Raw genomic sequence first — 21023 nt, 5'->3', positions numbered from 1 at the left:
TTTATTCTGTCTAATTTCTCCTTGCATAGTGTTAGGGTATCCCATGTTTTCCTTAAAACTGGCAAAATTTCATCAGTAGATAGTTTGACAGTTTAACACTTAATTTCCTCTCAGAATATAAGAGAGCGTACTTTTGCTAAAAGCATAATTTATCGATAATAGCCCAGTAATGATCACATCCATCATTTCGGTAAGTGGTGATGGTAATGTTAAGTTACCAGCCAAAAACTACCAACAGATACAAGGTAGCATCTAATCATGCTCTTATAGCTGGCTACAATTGGTTGGCTATGTGTTAACCTTTGAAGCATTGGACACAGGACAAAATGTCAAAATTATAAGGCTGTCTTTGTGATCTTTAGTTGATTTTGTTCTCAATAAATATACCTTATACTGATCTATTATAATATCATAATATCTTGTATGTTATATGTAAGGAGTGTTAGCTCAGTGGTTAACGCCGGTGCCTTTCAATCATAAGGTCCCGAGTTCGAGTCACTCCAAGATTAATGTATGTCGTCCAGTTACAGAGTTGTTGACAATTGACAATTCATAATCATGGACGTTAAATATGAATGTAAGAGACTGCCTTCATTCAGCTTGTGGCTTTGATAAGCCAATGAGGCTTTTTCGCGAGTTCCTGCTTGCAGGAGGATCTGAAATACATACATACAAAATTTTTTAAAAAAAACTGTTAGCAAACTGCTTATCCACTAGAGAGCCTGTGTAAGAGAATGTGTAAAATTAAGTTGGCCTGACTTTTACGATCCTAGCAGGATCTTCTTCAGAGGCTAAATGACAAAGGTCATTATTATGGTATTATAATATCATAATATGTTATATGTTAAGTGATATTCTTGGGAGACAGACTGGCTGAAACATTTTAAGAGTCTTAACGTCAATGTTGTCGACGTTAATTGCAACTGCGACCCTTCTTATAACACGACTCAAACATTAATTGCTTGTCTTAAAAACTTATTCATTGACCTTACAGTTGATCTTAAGACAATGAGGTTGTCATTGCTACTAATTACATTAAACTTTCAAATATTCGAGTCCTACTCTAGCTCTTGGAATGATGTTTGGTTAAAATTTAAACAAAGCAAAAGATGCAAAGCTGATCTGGTGAATATTGTGTCTGATCCCATCTCAGAATATCTCATGGATATTCAGCTTCAAGTTTATCAAACAAATAATAATACTCCAATAACCTTTCTTCCTATGTGTGATTCAAACTTACATCATTATGAGTAAGGTTTACCTAATTCCTTTCAAAGTATACTGCCAAATGCCCCAAGTAATTTTTGAGCCCATTTGCTCAAAATCAATGGCAAAGCTGTCCCAATAACAACATGGTTACCTTTCATAGGCCCACAATCAATCAATTATCCAATGTATTTTGCAAGTGAATAAGCTAAGACCCCCGCAGGATCTCGTGGCTCTTAAAATATCTTCCAGATTCTATATTAAATGCATTATCACCTACAGCCAGATCCCATCCAGCTTAATTTTTAACTTGTGCTTCATTTGGTCTTTTTATTTCTTTTTTTTTTTGCACATCTTAGAAACATTTGAATTATTTTGAGCAATGACCAGAGGTGGTTCAACATTAAAGGGTGAGTGTTACATGACCTTACTACCCTTATACTCATAGTTATGAATAACTTGTGAATGGGAAATCCATTCAAATGGTAGTAAATTACATGAATGAAAAAATGGACCTCTTACATTAACACAATTGTTCATCAATAAAAATACAATTAATGTTTTACTAAAGGATCCACATAGAATATTAAATAGTAAAGACAAATATATGAAAAGATGAAAAAAAAAACAGAAAACTGTTCCTGTGACAAAAGCATTCTCTGTGAACAAACAATATTTTAAACCAGAAATCAAACAAGACAGATAGGTAAGGTTGAACCCACATACACACCTCCAAATAATAAACCCCTTCCCCTTCTCCATTCCTACATCTCTTGTTCCAGAGGAAAGCTCATTATTTTTTAAGGCTTTCATAATAATAATCAGCAGTTACTTTTACGACGCTTAAGCGACCACATATGTGGGAGAAACCCGCAAGGACTTATGGATTACAACTTACACATCGGGTGGCTTCCAATTCAACATTTTAACTCCAATGTTGCCTTTAATATAAATACAGAGAAGGAGACATCCATAGCCAATCAAGTATTTTCTAACTATGACTTTACCTCTCACAAATTGCTTCCCAAAAACTCTACCACATTTGAAAACAGCTATGCATGCGGTAAAATCATTTGGTTTAATATTGAGATATGAGGGTAATTTGTCTTTTACTACGGAAAGTAAAAATTTCACATCATTGAGACACAGATGACAACCTGTAAAGTCAGATTGTCACAAGACAAATATCTTTTCATCGTGCACTTTCATCTTCTTCATAAAAGTGATGGTTTGATAAAAGAAAACGAGAGATAAAAGATCTATCTTAAGGAGAGTAATAAAAACACAATGAAATTGAAAGTGATTTCTACTCTTACACGTCGTGTTCTTTACCTTGTATTGATTTCTTAATGAACTACGTATTGAGTTTTGTGTGAATATTCCCAACACTGAGGCATAAAACATCTAAGGACACTACGCGTGGCGATCACCTACACAAACTATTGTAAACTTCTGAAGCTATCAGTTTGATATATTAACAATATGTGCAAAACACCCAATGTAGTAGGATTTATCCTAAAGTAATATTTTTAGGACAATCATCATGTTATCAAAGTCTTGTATTGGCTGCATATGTTTACAAGTACAGACAATTTGGAAAAAAACAAATTTGAAATTTTGTAGATGTAGCCAAAAATTTCTTATGAAAAGATCCAGAACCTTTTGTACACTATCGATATATAGTACCGCACACAATTAAATGCATTATAAAACCTGCTTTAATAGGCAAACACTTAAAAGTTGGAAATTGAAATCCGGAGGAAGTTTATCCCTCATTATTAAGTCATTCCAGCTTTATAAACATCCTGAAGAAAGGAAAAATTTGCATTTCCAAATCTGAATGAAAGTCAATAGATATGGTGTCTGTCATTACATGCCAATTGGGGGGGGGGGGGGGGGACTGTGCACGATGTGTAGCATAGAAAACAAACAAAACTTAGGTGAGAAGGATCAAAAACCAATCAGGGAATCAAATGACTTCAACCAATGGTGTGGTTCTATATGATGCTTCAAGCATGTCATAATACTGAAAACCTAGAAATCATTTATTTTGGTTTCATCAACTAAGCACATTTCTCATGAGAGACAGTCCGAGATGGAGGAGAGATTTATGACAGTTAGTGAACGATGATGATGATGAATGATGGCAGAGGATTAAAGGAGATGTTAGGTGTGATAATGATAACAGTGACAAGTCTGCACTGGAAACTACATGTACCGTATGTCAAGGTAATTCAAAATAAAGCAAGACAATATTGTCCATTAAGAAATTAGAATTAACTATTTGTATGTATGTATGTATTTTTAGATCCTCCTGAAGGCAGGAACTCGCAAAGGAGCCATCATTAGCTTATCAAAGTTGCAAGCTGACCGAAGTCAGTCTCTAAGATTCATATTTAACTTCCATTATCATGAATTGTCAACAACTCTGTAACTGGACGACATACATTAATCTTGGAGTGACTCGAACTTGGGACCTTATGATTGAAAGGCACCGGCGTTAACCACTGAGCCCTCACTATGTTTTAGGCCAGTGTAACTTATTTATAGAACATAATGTAATACATGGCAATTAATTTGGACAATGAATCCTTTGCAACTGGATATAAGAGAAAATATGTAAATCCCAAATGAGAGAAATTCAGCTGCCATTGACATGTTAATTAGTGTAGTAATTATCTACCAATATGTCTGAATACTTAACTTCAGTTTGGTCTTATAATTGCATGCAATGTATCTCTTTGAAACAATGCGTTTAGGAGTCATCTAACAGGAGAACCTTTAGGAAATAGAGCAGGTGGGGGGGGGAGGGGGAGGGGGAGGGATTATATCAACAGTTGGAGTAGTACCAGAACACAATATGGAGGGATTACTAATCTGCCATTTGCCATTTCCATACTTGTCTTACCATGATTGTCATGTTCACAAATGAACAACATAATGGCAAATAGTTGAATCCAAAACTACACAAAGATGAAAGACAACAGCAATCTACAACATAATATGCACCCCACCCCACCCCTCCCTCCCCCATCCTACCCACCCCCCAAAACCCCCAAAAGTGCAGGATCAGCTGTAATAAATTCATGTTTGCAGCATCGACAAATATTCAACTAGAGAGACGACACGTTTTTATCGCCGATTTTCTGTCCTAATTCCCAGGGAATACCTTTAAATTTTGTGACATGTAGTTTCACCATGCTAAAGGTAGAAGCAATTAATTGGCTGGCTTACCAACCCTACTACACTATGATATCATCTGATAAATTCATAACAAAGAGGAAACTAAGCATTATTTCATATCAAACTTTATGCAAATCAACATCCCTGTAATAACATATTTCACCAATAATCCAAATTCCAAGTTTAATAATGTACTCTTTCCATCTTGCTTGCTTTTTTTCTCCTCCCGGTGTCTTTGTTCATCTTTTCTGTCCTCTTTTTTGTTTGTTGTTGCATCGAGTGCTTTTGGAATCATCGACAGTTGTTTAATAACACTCAACCCGAGATTTCCCGAGTTAATTGGTTCTGTTGTGGTGTCGTCGTTCAACGAGTATCGACAAACGCGGGGGCCACCGTAGATCAATCCCGCTAAAAATCTGTAACATCTTACAAGGCCATCCTGTAATCCCAACTTTTATCAAGAACCGGAGGAATAAATATGGGATCATTTGTCAAGAAATCAGACGTACTTATGAGATAAAGTTTCAGAAACACTTTGCAATACAATCCGATGTTGTTTGCAGGCCATCTGTTGCCGTTTGTAATTGTTCAAGATGGAAAAAAAAAGTCCTGTTTTGATTTGGATTTGCCTTTATTGGAATAGTAAAGGGTCTGATAGTAACGTTTCAATGCATAGGGAATTTGTAACATTTTAGCTGTATGAGGAAGTAGATATCCCAATGAATACAAAAACTACATGTTACTGTTTTTTTCAATAGGCAAATAAGACAAATAGCAACACAGTAGTACATACTTATCTATTAACCTTTGCCTCTTATACGATACAGTTACTATAGCTACACTTATTATTAACTACAGATTAACATAACATCAACTTAAAGCAGCATTTTGCGTCCTTTTCTATGATTTTTCTCAACCTCACTGACTCCACTATGCCATAATGACATACATAACTAGCTTATCTATTTAAATCTTACTTCAAATGGTGGCATAAAAGTCGAAAAACTTGCAACTTTCAACTTTGTTTTTCTCCAAGATATTTTCCGTTGGGATCCCAATAAACCTTGCCCATAATATGAATATTTAAACACTACGAACGTCATTGACCAATACGTAATACAACACCATGCTTGATTTGTGTACAGTCTATATGGCAGTTGTACCAGCGAGTTCCATAACAACTCCCTGGTTGTACCAACGCAAAGTCTTGAATCTATTTTTAGCAACTGCTCATAACTAAACCTGCATCTCTGATTGGTTGAATTCAAACTAGTGGGTTTGGGGAAACTGTATATGATTAATTTTAAATGTGGAATTTGTCATGGACACTTTGCTCATTATCTGCAAATATATCCTTAATTACTCGCCAATTAACGTTGTTGGCAGGCAAAAACTTGGCTAATATCTTAGTTTGCTGTTTTGTGATTGATTATATATGTAAAAAACTCGATGGACATGTCAAAAAAGTAGAAAACGGCGACCAAACGCAAAATGCTGCTTTAATAGTTTGCAATTCTATCTTGTGGCCATCTTTGATATGGAAGTTATCAACATGTTAAAATAAACATGAATAACACTAGTATACTGCTTTTCTCTCACTTGCTTCTCTCTCACTTTATCTGTGTTGGCTTACATTGTGCTAATGAATAGCTTCAATGCATGACACCCATTAGAGGCCCACTTTAAGGTTCTACTTGATACATTATCAAGGGCTAACATTTGGCTGTTCTTAATAGAGGTAGCTGAGTATGGGATTTTGTCTTTTTCCTTTTCCTCTGTTCAAATGATCAAAATAGAAACTTTACATTTCCTTGACACTCTTTCAATGTTTCATACATTTTTCATATGTTTCATACATATATGTGTCATACATATGTTTCATTAATCATATGTTTCATACATTCAATGTTTCATACATAACCATCACACAAGACAAGCCTACAATTCTCATTGCAATTTTAACCATGAGTAACATAGGGAAATTCGGTCTTCATAATAGAGCAATACAAATTTGGAATGATCTATCAAAAATTTTGAAGTCCTATAACTTTAAAACCCACATTCACCAGACATTCGAAAAAGGAATTGATTAACTCGTACTAGGATTATATAATCTATTCATGTATAAATCTCCACATCATTAGGATATTATTACTGTATATTTAATCCTTACGTATATACTGTATTATATATATTTGTACATTTTTCTTTTCTTTTCTCCCAGGGAGTCTCCTACTTTGTTAAGTCTTTTTAAGACTATATAGGAGACTTCCTTTCCCATTGTACACAATTGGCGATAAAACAAATAAATGAATTATTTCAAACATATAAGTTGATGCACCGATGAGGAACTGACAAGGCAGAGACCTCAATCACTGTTCTGCTTGAGTAGTTTCCTCAAGAAGAAACTGACGATTTTGAGCAAAGCCCAAACCAAACTAAAACGAAGCTGACATTACAGGATCCCTTGAAAGGTTCCTCATGTTAGGGCCATCAAAGGGAATACCTGACCTATTGACTACAGTAACCGAAATGACAGCGATCACCAATTGCTTCATTCTAACATCCTCTGAAACTTCCTCTGAAACTTTCTGCTGCCTCTGAGATGAAGATGAGCATGAAACGGTTTTGATGTAGTCATATTTAATTATTGTGACCAAGGAGGTAGAGGCAGGGACCAAAAAACCTCTCCCAATATCTACTGATTCTGGTGATTTTACTTAGAAATTGTCTCGTTTAATTCTCAGAAAGGTGCTTGCAGCCATGTTTATTGCTGGATTTTTCTGATATGTAAAACGGATATTGAAGCTCTTACATCAATAAGAAAGAAACCTCAGAAATTTGGGAACAATTTAATTTTATAAAAAATTTAAAATTATATACAGTGCTGTGATAAAACTATAATTAGAACAAGGACCCAAAACTATACGACTTCAGCTAAGAAAAGTTAAAGGTTATTTGCCCAAGGGTTAAGTAACTCACCACACCTAGAATAAAAATGTTAAACTATTTTTCAGATAATACAATATTGTTTGGTCAGCTGGGATGAAGGATGCTAAATGGGTTCCAAGGTCAATATAGACCTGGGGTGGGCAACCTATTGCCCGCGGGCCACATGTGGCCCGCCAGTGATTTTTTTGCGGCCCATGAGATGTCTCAAGAGAAAAAAAACGAGGTAGGCCTATTATCCCCATTCATTATCAACTGTTCTGTATTGACATTATGGTTTTGTGAATACAGATTAAGTACACACACCTATTGCTTGAAAGTCCTCAGAATCAAAGGTTTAAATCAACAGCAGGTCGTTGGTTTGGGTGCGGCCCAATCAATTTTTCACTTCTTATATCTGGCCCATTCAGTCAAAAAAGATGCCCACCCCTGCTATAGACAATACAACAAAGGTGCTCTAGTTTTGAAAGGTGAAAAGTGGGAAGTGAAGTCAATTATGAATATTTTGGAGTCTTTATATTAGTATACCTTCTTAGTATCTTTAACTAACTTTCAAAAACTAAAGTTATTCTTCAAGCAACTATGAGTTCTGTTTGAAATATGTTGCAAACACAGTCTGTAGCACTCTGGGAATAGTCCCACATAGTTTTGACCAACCTGGACATGTCCATAATGTTAGGAAGACAACTTCATCAGAAAGCTGATGAGACCTAACCAATAATTATCTTTCAATTCCATGTGGATCCATCAGTATGCAGGTCATCTCAATTAAAGGGTGTGAAGACTCGCGCAAAAAGAAATGTCTAACACCGGTAATCTGACCTAGTTTCGAATGAGGTGTAACAGAAGTGTTAGACACAACCATCGATCCCAGAAAATACACACACAGCTTGCTACCGTGGGTAATTAGACACTGGTGTACAGTCAGCACATACAGCTGCGGTCGATACCCACAGCACAGTATACAAACAATACAGTGATGGACATCTCAGGTCCAGCTAAAGATAACAATTAAGGTTTCACGTTTCATTACTGTCTGCATTTTGTAGCGACACAAACAAAACGTCACTTGCAAGCAACAGAAAGTTAACTTTTTCAGATGGCGGCACGCTGTTTGGGGCGAGTCTTCAATGCCTTTAAATACCAAGGCAATGACCTGACTCAAATAAGGCTTGTAATTACTCTGTTTATTCCACTTTTAAATTGTAGTCTAAATAATAAAGCAAATCTTGGTGTAATACTGCCCCCTGTTAAAAATAGTCTTACGACATTTACGGAATGCCACAGTGTTAATCCACAGGGAAAAATTCTCCAATTAGATACTTTGCAATATCCATTAGCTAAAGTGCTACAAAACATTTATCACTCCGAGTAAACAGATTGGTAATAGCAGACATATCAGAACGGACAATATAGTAATGATTTTTTCAACTCCTATTAGTCGCTCGTCAGTGTGACTCAGCCATTAATTGATCTGAGTATACTCTTTCCTTATTATCATGTTTACACAGATGTAAATGTCTGAGGCGAGAATTCCCGATAGAATTGAAGCAACTGATCAGCACCATGGAATTACCACCCCTTCTTGAACATGCAGCTTGAAATGGAATTTTTAAATACTGAGCTCGAGTGACAAGGATTTAATGAAAGGATTGGTATAACCTGGTAGGCACATCATCCCCAGATGATATATCAAACTAGTCTTGACATTGATGGTACTCGCACATTTCTAGCGACAGTCGAGGGAATGGTTAGCGAATGTAGGTAGTATTTATTCATCAACATTAGTTTGCTTTGGGGATAGCCAAATGCAGATAACCATTTTCCGAGGAGTCATCAATTTCAGGATTTAGGCATCATAAAGTTATTAATAGTCGACCAGATGGAAGAAACTTTCTTTCAAAATTAACCAAAGTATGGCAGACATGATAAGTATTCCCAATATGGGACATGCAATGTTTCTTAATGATTAATACAGTGCATAGGATATGAAGCACTGCCTGACAGCTACAGCAAACTTGAGCCACCATCACCTGTGGACTGGCTACATTAGTGGTAGGAATATACCACTCATTCCTTTACATAATCATCACTAAGTTTGCATCCAGTACTCCTGGTATGGCTACAGATGGCTACATACTGGCTACATACTGGCTACATACTGGCTACATACTGGCTACATACTGGCTACATGGTGGCTGATGGGCATATTGTATGCCAAAGCACTCAGAATTTTGATATACAACATGAGTGTTCTCCTGTTAAAGCTGTAGTAGCTCTAAAAGGTGGATTGGGCATATATACTACGTCCAACAACATCTTCACACATCAACATTTGTATCCATGAACACAGCTGAATCGGTCCATAATTCCTTCAAACGCAACATTTATTCACAAAAGTAATTTTGCAACTTATCTACTAAGCCAAGCCCTAGAATTTTTCACACAATTAGAGTTGAATGAGTGGACGACTCAATAGATATCCCACTTTATTTTAAGCCTATTCACATATTTTATTTTCAGTATTCTCATGTATATAGCTTTTTGAATCTCAAGCTGATAAATAACATTGTAAAGGGATCTCAGTTTAAAGTATCATTGAAAATAACGAAAAGAAAAAGTCAACTCATAAAGTTGGATTTTGAGCTTGTAGGTGGCTTGGGCGCATCGTATGCAATCCAACTGAAACATTTCAAATACACCTTACGGGTACACCTGTTATTACTATTCAGCTATACCGTATTTGGGCATATTGTATGCAATTGTACTCCAAACTTTAAAATACATAAACAACAGAAGTGTCCATCCATTTCAGATGGTCCATCCATTACAGAAGTGTCCATCCATTACAGATGGTTTAAATATAACATACAAGCATAAAATCTCCTATGATGGGAGCTTTGTGCACTCAGCTTATTTGCCATTTAGCTAAACCTATTCTCTGTGTGTGCTCATGACTGTCATATGTTATCTTTATGCAGAAGAAATCAAGTTACTGATGCCATCTATCATTTTATGATTTATTCATTTTCACTTTTGAAATGTCTCTACCACATTACCAGACGTTATCTCTGGTTTAGTCCTTCTATTCCCGGGCAGCTGACAGACGACGATATTTATGCACTTCCCTATGCTATAGCTCAGCCTTGAGAATTACCAAAAAAAAATCAATGTTTATAAGCAGTTGTGATGTAAGAAACACTTTTGCTAATGGCACATAATTCAATTTGACACTCTCTGCTAATCAAGCAGCTAATTAACAGTGTGATGCCACTTCAGACCTTGCTTAGTGAGCTCTCAAATGTTGACAAGCTCATTGTCTTTGTAATTATTGTTGCTCTCAGACTAATAAGGACTACAAGATTTAAAGAGCAGAAATTTGAAAGGAGAAGAAAACTGTTGCAATGTGACAAAATTCTATTATGAACTGAATAGTTTTTATCTTATTGACTGATCAACTTTAATGCATAGTTGTGCCTTCACATACAGTTGTAAGAATAAAAGGGATATATTCCCAGTTTCTTACAAGTCTCCAATTGGTTTCTTTGTGCAGGTGACCCTTTGTTTCTTTGTGCAGGTGACCCTTTGTTTCTGTGTGCAGGTGACCCTTTGTTTCTCTGTGCAGGTGACCCTTTGTGTCTTTGTGCAGGTGACCCTTTTTTCTCTGTGCAGGTGACCCTTTGTTTCTTTGTGCAGGTGACCCTTTGTTTCTTTGTGCAGGTGACCCTTTGTTTCTTTGTGCAGGTTACCCTTTGTTTCTATGTGCAGGTGATCCTTTGTTTCTTTTTGTGCAGGTGACCCTTTGTTTCTTTGTGCAGGTGACCCTTTGTTTCTCTGTGCAGGTGACCCTTTGTTTCTTTGTGCAGGTAACCCTTTGTTTCTTTATGCAGGTAACCCTTTGTTTCTCTATGGTACACCAAAATGTAATTTGTGCCAATTATGTTGTTCAACTTGAAGACTGTCATATCTGTACAGCTATTATGTTAACTTAAAGTGACTCAGAACATCTAAAAAAAAAAAGACCTGTTAATTACATAAAGTAAATTTGAAGATATCACATGGCCAACATGAACAGTGTGCATGAACCTACTACATCCCTAGGAGTGAATCATGAGCAACTTTGTTTTATATTAATGACCTGAAGCAGCAGGTTACTCACCTACAACAACCTAAACTCTTACAGGAGGAGTTTCTGATGATATATATAAGTTTCTTTTCTCTCTTAAACGTCATTAATATGTATATACAAAAGACCAACCTGTGACTAAAGTTAGGAGTCTAAGCTAGAGACCTCTAGGAGTGCGGGAGCAGACTTTGCTAGAAGTGGCATGTCATACATTGCTGCAGGTCACACTTCCCTTGCCACGCCTATTTATAATATCAAACTATCCTCATGAATATACACTAGCCATGAGATGGCCAGGCTTTGAACATTTCACAAAACATTTAGCCTCTAACGTTTTATGAGCCAAATATCTTTATTGCTTTTCCTTTCTTCATTTGAATATCTTGAGAAATGTTTGTCATTTTACAGTTGTAGTACATGGATGTGATATGGATGTAATATCACCAATGGAAGAGAGTCAAGCTCTCATCTGTCAACACATGCCCTTAAGGTAAAAACCAGAAAAGTATGCACTTTAAAAACAAGAAAGTAGATAACCAATAAAAAGCTAATATGAAATATAAGAATAACTCAACAAACTGCAAGAGACCTGGTACCTGGGTAGAAACCCTAAGAAGTGTAACATACACTGTGACCAATGCTGAAGGTATTTCAGGATAAATGTATTATGTTTAACAAATCTGTGGCAAGGCCTTCATGCAATAGTACTTGGAAACCAACACAGAAGTTGCCTCTGCCAGGATAATACTATTATGTAATTAATTAACTTTATTAATTAAAGTTATCCACCACCTACTAGAGTATTCCAGTTCAATGCATACATTATCAGATATCTCCTAGTTTAAAAACACTCTTCTACCTTGATCTTGTTAAACAATACAGCTACATGAAATTGAAAATGTGAAAAAGACAAAAAACTCAGATTAATGCCAGAAAAAAAGTTTTGTGACAGTCTTCCACAAAAGACAGGACATGGTATCAATTAGGAATTTTGCTGGAAAAGCTCAAATGAAGGCCCGAGCAGTTGAACATTTGGCCTCCCTTCCTTTATTTTCTCCACAAAGTTTGCAAGTTTGTTTAATTCCAAAATGTCAATTTTTTGTCTCACAAAATATTGTTACTATGATATTTCCACTGTATGAGATGATACTACTTATCACAACATTTAATTGTGTTACTCTTTAATTATCCACAATAGCTTTAAAATACTTACCTGGAAAATGTATTTGTTCTTAATGCACAAATCTATTCTTCGAGTCGTAAAAAGTTCGGCTAACCTGTCATTCTTACTATAATCTTCCAATATACAAAAAGCAAGATCCACTTCTCACGAAAAAAGAGGAGTTTTAATGCTCTTCAGAAATCCTTTTTGCAAAAACTATTTACCAGAAATTAGCAGCTTCATCTTATGACACTGGATGCCTTCCTAGCAAATATGGGAAAGGATGAAGGTGTTTGCAGTTCTGGTTTTGCATTTCATGTTACCTTAGGCCATAATGTAGTACTGCAGTACATTTCATTTTATCAGAGCAGTGATAACTGCTTCGTGGTGTGCCATAAAGGTGACAGTCGCTTTAGGGTAGCACAGATAACCTACAGTATAGATCAGAAAGAATTAGAGAGATTGAATATCAGCACAATTGAATCGAGGAGAGCAGTATTAATTAAGGTAACTATATGAAGGGAAGTCACAGCAACAAAAGAAGGGTACTAATGGATTTAAAATGCTGAATGTTAGATTAGAAATCAATATTTCCCCCACCTCCCATCCAGGCATTTCTATTGTACCTCTTAGTGCAATTTAAAAATAGAGGGTGCATGTACCACAGGGAAAAAGAAACTTTTTTCATGGATGCTGGGTTATATTGGGAGGGATTTAATTGCGAACTGCTGGGTGGAAATATCTCTCTTGAATGAGAACTGGTATAGCGCCAACCTATCCTTGGCTAATTTATTTCATGAGAAGAAGACGATACCTTGCAACAGTCAACTTCAGGCCAAGCTTTAGTAATTATTACAATACCTCAATGAAAGAAACTGTTACGTAACATAATTTTGTTACAGCGACCAAATGAACCGTGATAGAGCCATAGTTGTACTCCTAAATTGTGTCAGACACTGGAGCAGTTTTCAGTGTAGGATGAGCTTTCAACAATCATTCCAGAGTATATCTACAGGACCATTCATTGGAGAGAAGCAAGAATCTTGACTGCCTCTGGACAGGTTTTCAGCACAGCTGCAAAAATTATGCCGCCTTGAGTATAAAATACTTGAAATATCTAGAACCCATATAAATACAAAACTTCATCAATAATGTTGTAAAAGATGATTAATCTAGCAATAAGCAGGCTGGGTTCGAATACGATCGTGGTTAGCGGCATTTTCGATTGCCTTTTACAATGTTGTTCAGTTGTCTCCGATTGCAGACTTTTCTGTAATACAACACAGATGAAAAACCAACCGGATTGAAACCATCAAGTATCTTTGAATCTAATTGTTATCAAACCTATGGCTAACTGAGTCTATCAATGTTTTTATTCTCCTCATCAAGTCAAGGAATGTCACAGGTGTCTCAATGTTCCTATTCTCCCCTCCTCAAATCAAGGAATGTCACAGGTGTCTCAATGTTCCTATTCTCCCCTCCTCAAATCAAGGAATGTCACAGGTGTCTCAATGTTCCTATTCTCCCCTCCTCAAATCAAGGAATGTCACAGGTGTCTCAATGTTCCTATTCTCCCCTCCTCAAATCAAGGAATGTCACAGGTGTCTCAATGTTCCTATTCTCCCCTCCTCAAATCAAGGAATGTCACAGGTGTCTCAATGTTCCTATTCTCCCCTCCTCAAATCAAGGAATATCACAGGTGTCTCAATGTTCCTATTCTCCCCTCCTCAAATCAAGGAATGTCACAGGTGTCTCAATGTTCCTATTCTCCCCTCCTCAAATCAAGGAATGTCACAGGTGTCCCAATGTTCCTATTCTCCCCTCCTCAAATCAAGGAATGTCACAGGTGTCCCAATGTTCCTATTCTCCCCTCCTCAAATCAAGGAATGTCACAGGTGTCTCAATGTTCCTATTCTCCCCTCCTCAAATCAAGGAATGTCACAGGTGTCTCAATGTTCCTATTCTCCCCTCCTCAAATCAAGGAATGTCACAGGTGTCCCAATGTTCCTATTCTCCCCTCCTCAAATCAAGGAATGTCACAGGTGTCCCAATGTTCCTATTCTCCCCTCCTCAAATCAAGGAATGTCACAGGTGTCTCAAAGTTCCTATTCTCCCTTTCACAGTGCCTTTCAATCATAAGGTCCCGAGTTCAAGTCATGATTTCATAGATCTCTCTATGTCAGGAAGCATAGGAAGGCTTGATTTGTCCTGAACATTAATGATGCACCATTTGGTGATATACTTTACCAACATTTAACAGGTCAATGCCCTTTTCAAATAATAGCCTTTCTTTCAATCAGTCATGTAAGAGGCGAAATGTACCTGATGGATCATGTCTGGGATTGGCTCTTCTGTCAGGAATAAAACCCACAGCAAAATGATTGAAATTACCAAGGTAAAATCTATCCACTATTCTTCAGGAGAAAGATCTTTTTTTTATTGTGTCTGTGCAATATGAAACATGCACAACTCCTGTGGGGTCTATTTGGCCCAATTTATGGTGAGTGGTACACGTCTAGTGTTACTCAGAATGAGGTGTTCAAATGTCCTGGATAACCATTTTTATAATACAGATTAAACCAGATGCTTGCCTCATGTACTACTACATTAAACTGCATGTTTTATCCATGTAGCTGAATTAACATGCTGGTTCTGACCTTTTAAAGGTGTTAATACTTTGAATGTTGTCTTACATGTGTAGGTTGTACTACATTTCTCAACTGTAACAGCCCTCAACAAGAGGATACAATTCTCTTGGAAAGGCGTCTATTTCGAAAAGTGGGATGTCTGGTCGCTGACTACAAATTACAATCATATCAAAATCTGCTCATGTGCAAGTACTTATTTGAAGTAAATTGTGACAAGAATTCATCGGATAGAACGTAATGGGCAACATGAGTGATGAAAGTAGCAAACTCAAGATACATGATATCCTTGAAGAATACTGCTTAGCGGTCATTAAATATGGACGTCTAAAGTGTTTGCCAACAAGGGTCAAAAGACAACATACTTTTAACTTGCCAGACAATCGGCCAAACTGAATGCTCTACGGGGGAAAAGATGGAAATGAAAAACTTTTGTGTTCTTTTCTAGTCGAAATGAAAATTAATTCAATAATAAATAAATTCGCACCTGCTCCCCATCTTTACTCTTAAGGATATTAATTCATTTTTTTCCCCCCTTCATATTTTGTCTGCAGGTTTTAGACAAAGCTCTCAGACAAATCCTTGTCCTTGCCTCTGCCCCCTCAACAACAATAATGGTTACATCTCCTTATCCAGCAACTTTTGGGTGGTGATTGCAGACGATATTTTATTACCACGGGGATATAACGGGATTTTCTGCCACCTCTTATGTTTAACAAAGTTTGAAATAACATCGGTAGGGGCCGTATTCCTTGTTTTCAGTGAACTGGAAGCCTGGACTTACAAGTTTTTTGCTTTTATGGTTAGAGGTAAGTTGGCATTATATTGTTTGCTCTGTAGTAGGTCAAAAGTACGAGAACGTGATTAAATTTACAGCCTTCCAGAATCGAGTTACCTATGTAATACCGTTTGAGGGAATGTTAGGTATTTCCTACGTGAATGAGGCCATTTTTCCTTACCCAATTAGCAAAGATAAATCCCAGCAGAATAAGTCAATGTTCTTATAGAATCGCCAAAAGTAGGCAGAGCTGAGCCTGTCCTGTTTTCCTCTAGGGATGAAGTCATACAATATTCAGTTCTTTTTTAACAGTAAGAGGAGGCGCTGGACAATGATAGGATATCACTGTTAAGTAAAAGTGAAGGCCTTCGTCAAATTATGCGGTGTCAAGTTGTCAGGTAATGCTGTGCTGTCCAGAGCTTTTTCAACGCTCAAAGTAGGGGGAGGGGCTGGGGGAGGGGGTTTGGAGAGGTGGGGAGGGGGAGACTTGAGTGTTCTTGAATCTTGTACTTTCAAATTCTGAGTTTGGCCACAAACAGCTGTGGACAGTTAATATTATTGCTTTACTGAGCAGTAAAAAGCATAAACTTCAGGTCCAGTAGTCCAAGAAGTTTTTCTAACCAATTATCACAGAGACATACTCTGGTTACATGTAAAACCAGTTTTCAAACCTGTACATGCTAAGCTAAGTTACAGGTAATATTCCATTGATTTATTCTTTACAAAGACATAAGATAGCACTGGATAATGTCAGAACAGATTATAAAGTCTTGGAAGAAATCTGACAATTGCCCAATCCATTGCCATCAATATATTTCCCTTTAACAGAAACACTTCGATTCCTACACAGACTATTTATAATCATGTACTACTTACTATTTTCTAACATACTACTTTGCATACTTTATGTACTACTTAAGTTTACTACTTGATCAATGTAAAGAGACTGAATGTAAGAGACTGACTTCGTTCAGCTTGCGGCTTTGATAAGCCAATGAGGCTTCTTCGCGAGTTCCTGCTTGCAGGAGGATCTTATATACATACATATATGTATGTATATGCAATGTTGTTCTTTTCAGCTTGATTACGCTGTCTCAGAAGAATAGATGTATTCTTGATACGAACTTCCTTTACAGAGTAAATAATGCATTTTAGCCAATTTTTCGCTCCTTTACCAAATTAAAGAAACTGAATACAACTTGAGCAAACTTCATTGATATTAGACAGTATAGAATTCAGTGCAATTAATGTTCTACACATGTTCAATAATGGCGGCAGAATTGAACATTCTTTTAAGAGCAGAAGTGACATAGACATTTGTTCTTTGTCTTAATGTTTGATGTAAGGTTCAGTTAATTGGCTTCATAGTTCATATTTTCCCCAAAATTGCAAATTTCAATAAATCATTTTTCTTTCAATTTAATGAAAGTAAGCTAGTGGTATATTGCAGGCAAATTGTTTGGACTGTGATTGATTTGTCTCACATTAAAAACAGTGGCTGTCATACACAGAAAGTCAATCTATGCATCACTCATGCAAACATTGGGTTAGGATGATTAAGTATATACAAAACAATATGTTAGGCAGTCTAGACATCTTCCATTGAGTTGATGGATGTGTTCTGAGATTATTGGAATGTCAACTCTTTTCAGGGATGGATGTCTGTTTATACTCTGGACTAATTATATTAAAAGAACAACAAATAAACTTACCCTATATAGAATATAGTAACACGGTCTACCTCTCTCATTAATATCAGATCAATTTCAAAATAGTTATTTCATTAGCACCTCAAATTCAGTGTTCTGAAAAGAAACAAAACAACAATGAAATAAATAAAATAATTAAGTCCAAACATGGAAAAAGCTTAAATATGTTTATAATGATTTATTTACTTATTTCTTGTCAACTTTGACACAAAATATATATGGTTCTGAATGCTCATATTAATATCAAGAAAGTTTTTGATATTCCCAACACTCGCATCAAATTCCATGGCTGGTTCGATAGCAAGACGCAAACAGTTACACCAATAAGTAAAATAAGAATAGCATTCCACAATTTGCAAATGCCATATGGAAAAAGACAAAAATGGTTTAATATTTCCTGGAAGTAAATCCCCTTTTGACCCAGAGTGAAGACCACAAGCTGTTCATCATGAGAGACTTAGTCTTGGTGGATTTTACTTAATTTGTCCAGATGGCACTTGAGATGATAAAACTGTTAGCTGCAATTTCTCAATATATATCTTGCAACCTCACAGAGAGTTAAGATCTATAAAAAACAGAGTTAAAGAGCTCTATGCAGAGGAGAAGCTTGGTGTCATTCTGAAAGTAGGGTAAACAAATAGGAGGACACTTCATGGGATCAAGGGATTATTCCGTTTATCCTATAAGTAGAAAAGTTGCTAGAGTGGTCAACCAATCAGCATTAATGCATAATATGGAAATGGTCATCACATGTGGTCATAGCTGGCATTAATATTCCACTTCTCACTAGAATTAGTTACCAGTGCAACTTGAAATCCTCAATCATGTGACTTTTTTGCCATAAAGGTGCATTTAGCTGGTAACTACTGACAAAGAAAGCCAAGCTTCAGGCTGAATTCTTATATACACAGTGGACTTGATGGGTTTGTCTGTTCTTAAACGTGTGGTAGATCTAGGCAAGAGAGTCAATTTGTTTTTCTCAAAAAGACTTCTTCAAGATGTCAAATACATCTGCAAGTAAACTTAAACTTAGAAGTTGCAGATTTATGGCAACCAACCCTGAGCTGCTTTGAGCATTCACCCTTAATTGACTAAAACCTTCAGTAAATGCTTCAGTCAATGCTATACAACAATTGCAAAATGCTGTACAACAAGGGAAATATGTTATACAACAAGGGAAATATGTTATACAACAATGGCAAAACGCTGTACAATTGTAAAAGATGTATAGCAGGTTTGTATACAGGTAACATGCTTCTAATTGTAAGAAACTGAATTCGGAAACTTCAAAACTACACAAAATTTGAACAGATAAATGATTCCCTGGTGTTACACCTGTTTATAGTACTGTCCTTACCCTCAACAGCCCTCAATTAGATAAGAAACTGACAATGATTCCAGTAAATTATGGATACCTCATACAATGCTGAAATCAGATAGCATTGCAATTTATTATCTTAACCAATCCATTTTCATTTTAATCACGGACAGAAATGTTGAAAAGCAAGCAACTTTAATTGAGATTTTGCATGTGATTACTACTATTATTATTATTATTACTCAACATGTAAAGGCCTGAAGGCAACAAACTGTTTATTGAATATACTGAATAGCTTACTAATTCAATGTTAGTTGGTGTAAACATCTCAATTAAAACTTTTCCTTCATTTTAGGTAAGGGCCTGATCCTTAATGGAAGTTATAGGCAAATGCAGGAATTTTTATGAATAAGGGATAATTGAAGCTGACTTCCATGTGGGGCAGGGATTGAGGGGGGAGGTCTGGGGGCCTCTCCTAGAAAAAAAAACTAAACGATTTTGATATCAAGTGATGCATACTGAGGCATATGTAGACTTTAATTTAGGTCTATAAAAGTAACTCTGAATGCAAGAATATGCCAATAAAAAATAACCACTTTCCCCAACTGATAAGAGGCTATAGCCTTTATCAAAGAGCCAGAGGCAAATGAATGATTTTATAAACAAGGAGTAGTGCTGCCCGGGGGTCACTGAAGTTTTCTCTTATGTATGGGAGAATGGTCTGGTGATTGTCCCCGGCAAGAAATGAAATACTTATACATCAAATGGTTGATTCTGAGGTATATGTAGACTATTAGTGAGGTCTATGTTAGCTTTAATACAAGGTTGGACTAATAGATACTTTGTGTGAGGTTGGAAAGTAGAGAGAGAGGGGGGGGGGGGGAGGGCAAGTTCTTCCTCAGCTGGATGCAAGGTTTCCCTAACTGATGATTAGAGGTGGGTGTGTTGCCAGCTCTAATTGTCTATATATGTCATACTGTCCTCATCCGTAGTACTTAAATTCATTTTCATTTAACACATCATAACATTCATACACCAGCTTTTATGACCATCATACTGTCCTCACCCCAATTACTTACATTCATTTTCATTTAACACATCATAACATTCATACCCCTGTCATAATGTCCTCACCCCAAGTATACTTAAATTCATTATCATAACATTCATACACCAGCTTTTATTAACCCTCTCATACTGTCCTCACCCCAAGTACTTACATTCATTTTCACACATCATAACATTTATATACCAGCTTTCATTGACACTGCCATACTGTCCTCATCCCAAATACTTAAACTCATTTTCATTTAACACATCATAAACATTCATGTACAATCTTTTATTGACCCTGCCATACTGTCCTCATCCACAATAATTGTTGAGTACCTTCCTCTGGATTATGTCCTTAAACCATCAATTGCTGTAATAGGCTCCTTATTGTTAGTGTGTTCTGACGTTTGCTAATATAAATGGCTTTTAAGCTACTGTCCTCACAGACTACTGTATAATGGACAGCATGTTTCTTTCATGGATTGTCCTGATTACACATGTATACGCAATAATGCAAATTAACCTACAAGTAATGTTGTTATTAAACAAACAATATACATCAGCTCTTTAACCATTATATTCAAAATGTTAAATAGAACAGCTTGTTAATATAATGGTTAAAAACAGATGAAATTTGAGGATTTATGATTGTTCAATTATATTGTAGAACTAATTATGATAAAGCTAATTAGAAGAATGCTCTTTGTTCAATGATTAATCAGATCACTGCATGCTTGACTTCCAGCAATCCAACTAGAAACCCCTTGATTACCCATATTAAACATATCATTCATATTTTATTCTAATATGGTAACTTTTGTTGCTACCTACAATAGTGAATTTGTTCCTTTCATAAACCTCCAAGCTCTGCCATTTATGTCAGTCAGTCCTGGA

General features: G+C 36.3%; 1 protein-coding gene across 3 annotated transcripts in view; it reads right to left on the bottom strand.

Annotated features, from left to right (window-relative positions):
- LOC139977230 (uncharacterized) overlaps nucleotides 1-17854 on the bottom strand; it is a 188221-nt gene extending 170367 nt beyond the window's left edge. For all 3 annotated transcript variants that reach the window (XM_071986467.1, XM_071986468.1, XM_071986471.1), the window contains exon 1: nucleotides 17762-17854. The gene's annotated coding sequence lies outside the window, so the exon portion shown is untranslated. The remainder of the gene's footprint in view (nucleotides 1-17761) is intronic.
- Between the last annotated feature and the right edge of the window lie 3169 nt (nucleotides 17855-21023).

Source organism: Apostichopus japonicus, chromosome 12 (genome assembly GCF_037975245.1).
Source record: "Apostichopus japonicus isolate 1M-3 chromosome 12, ASM3797524v1, whole genome shotgun sequence".
Taxonomy (NCBI): domain Eukaryota; kingdom Metazoa; phylum Echinodermata; class Holothuroidea; order Aspidochirotida; family Stichopodidae; genus Apostichopus; species Apostichopus japonicus.
This window is presented reverse-complemented; position numbering and strand designations above follow the sequence as displayed.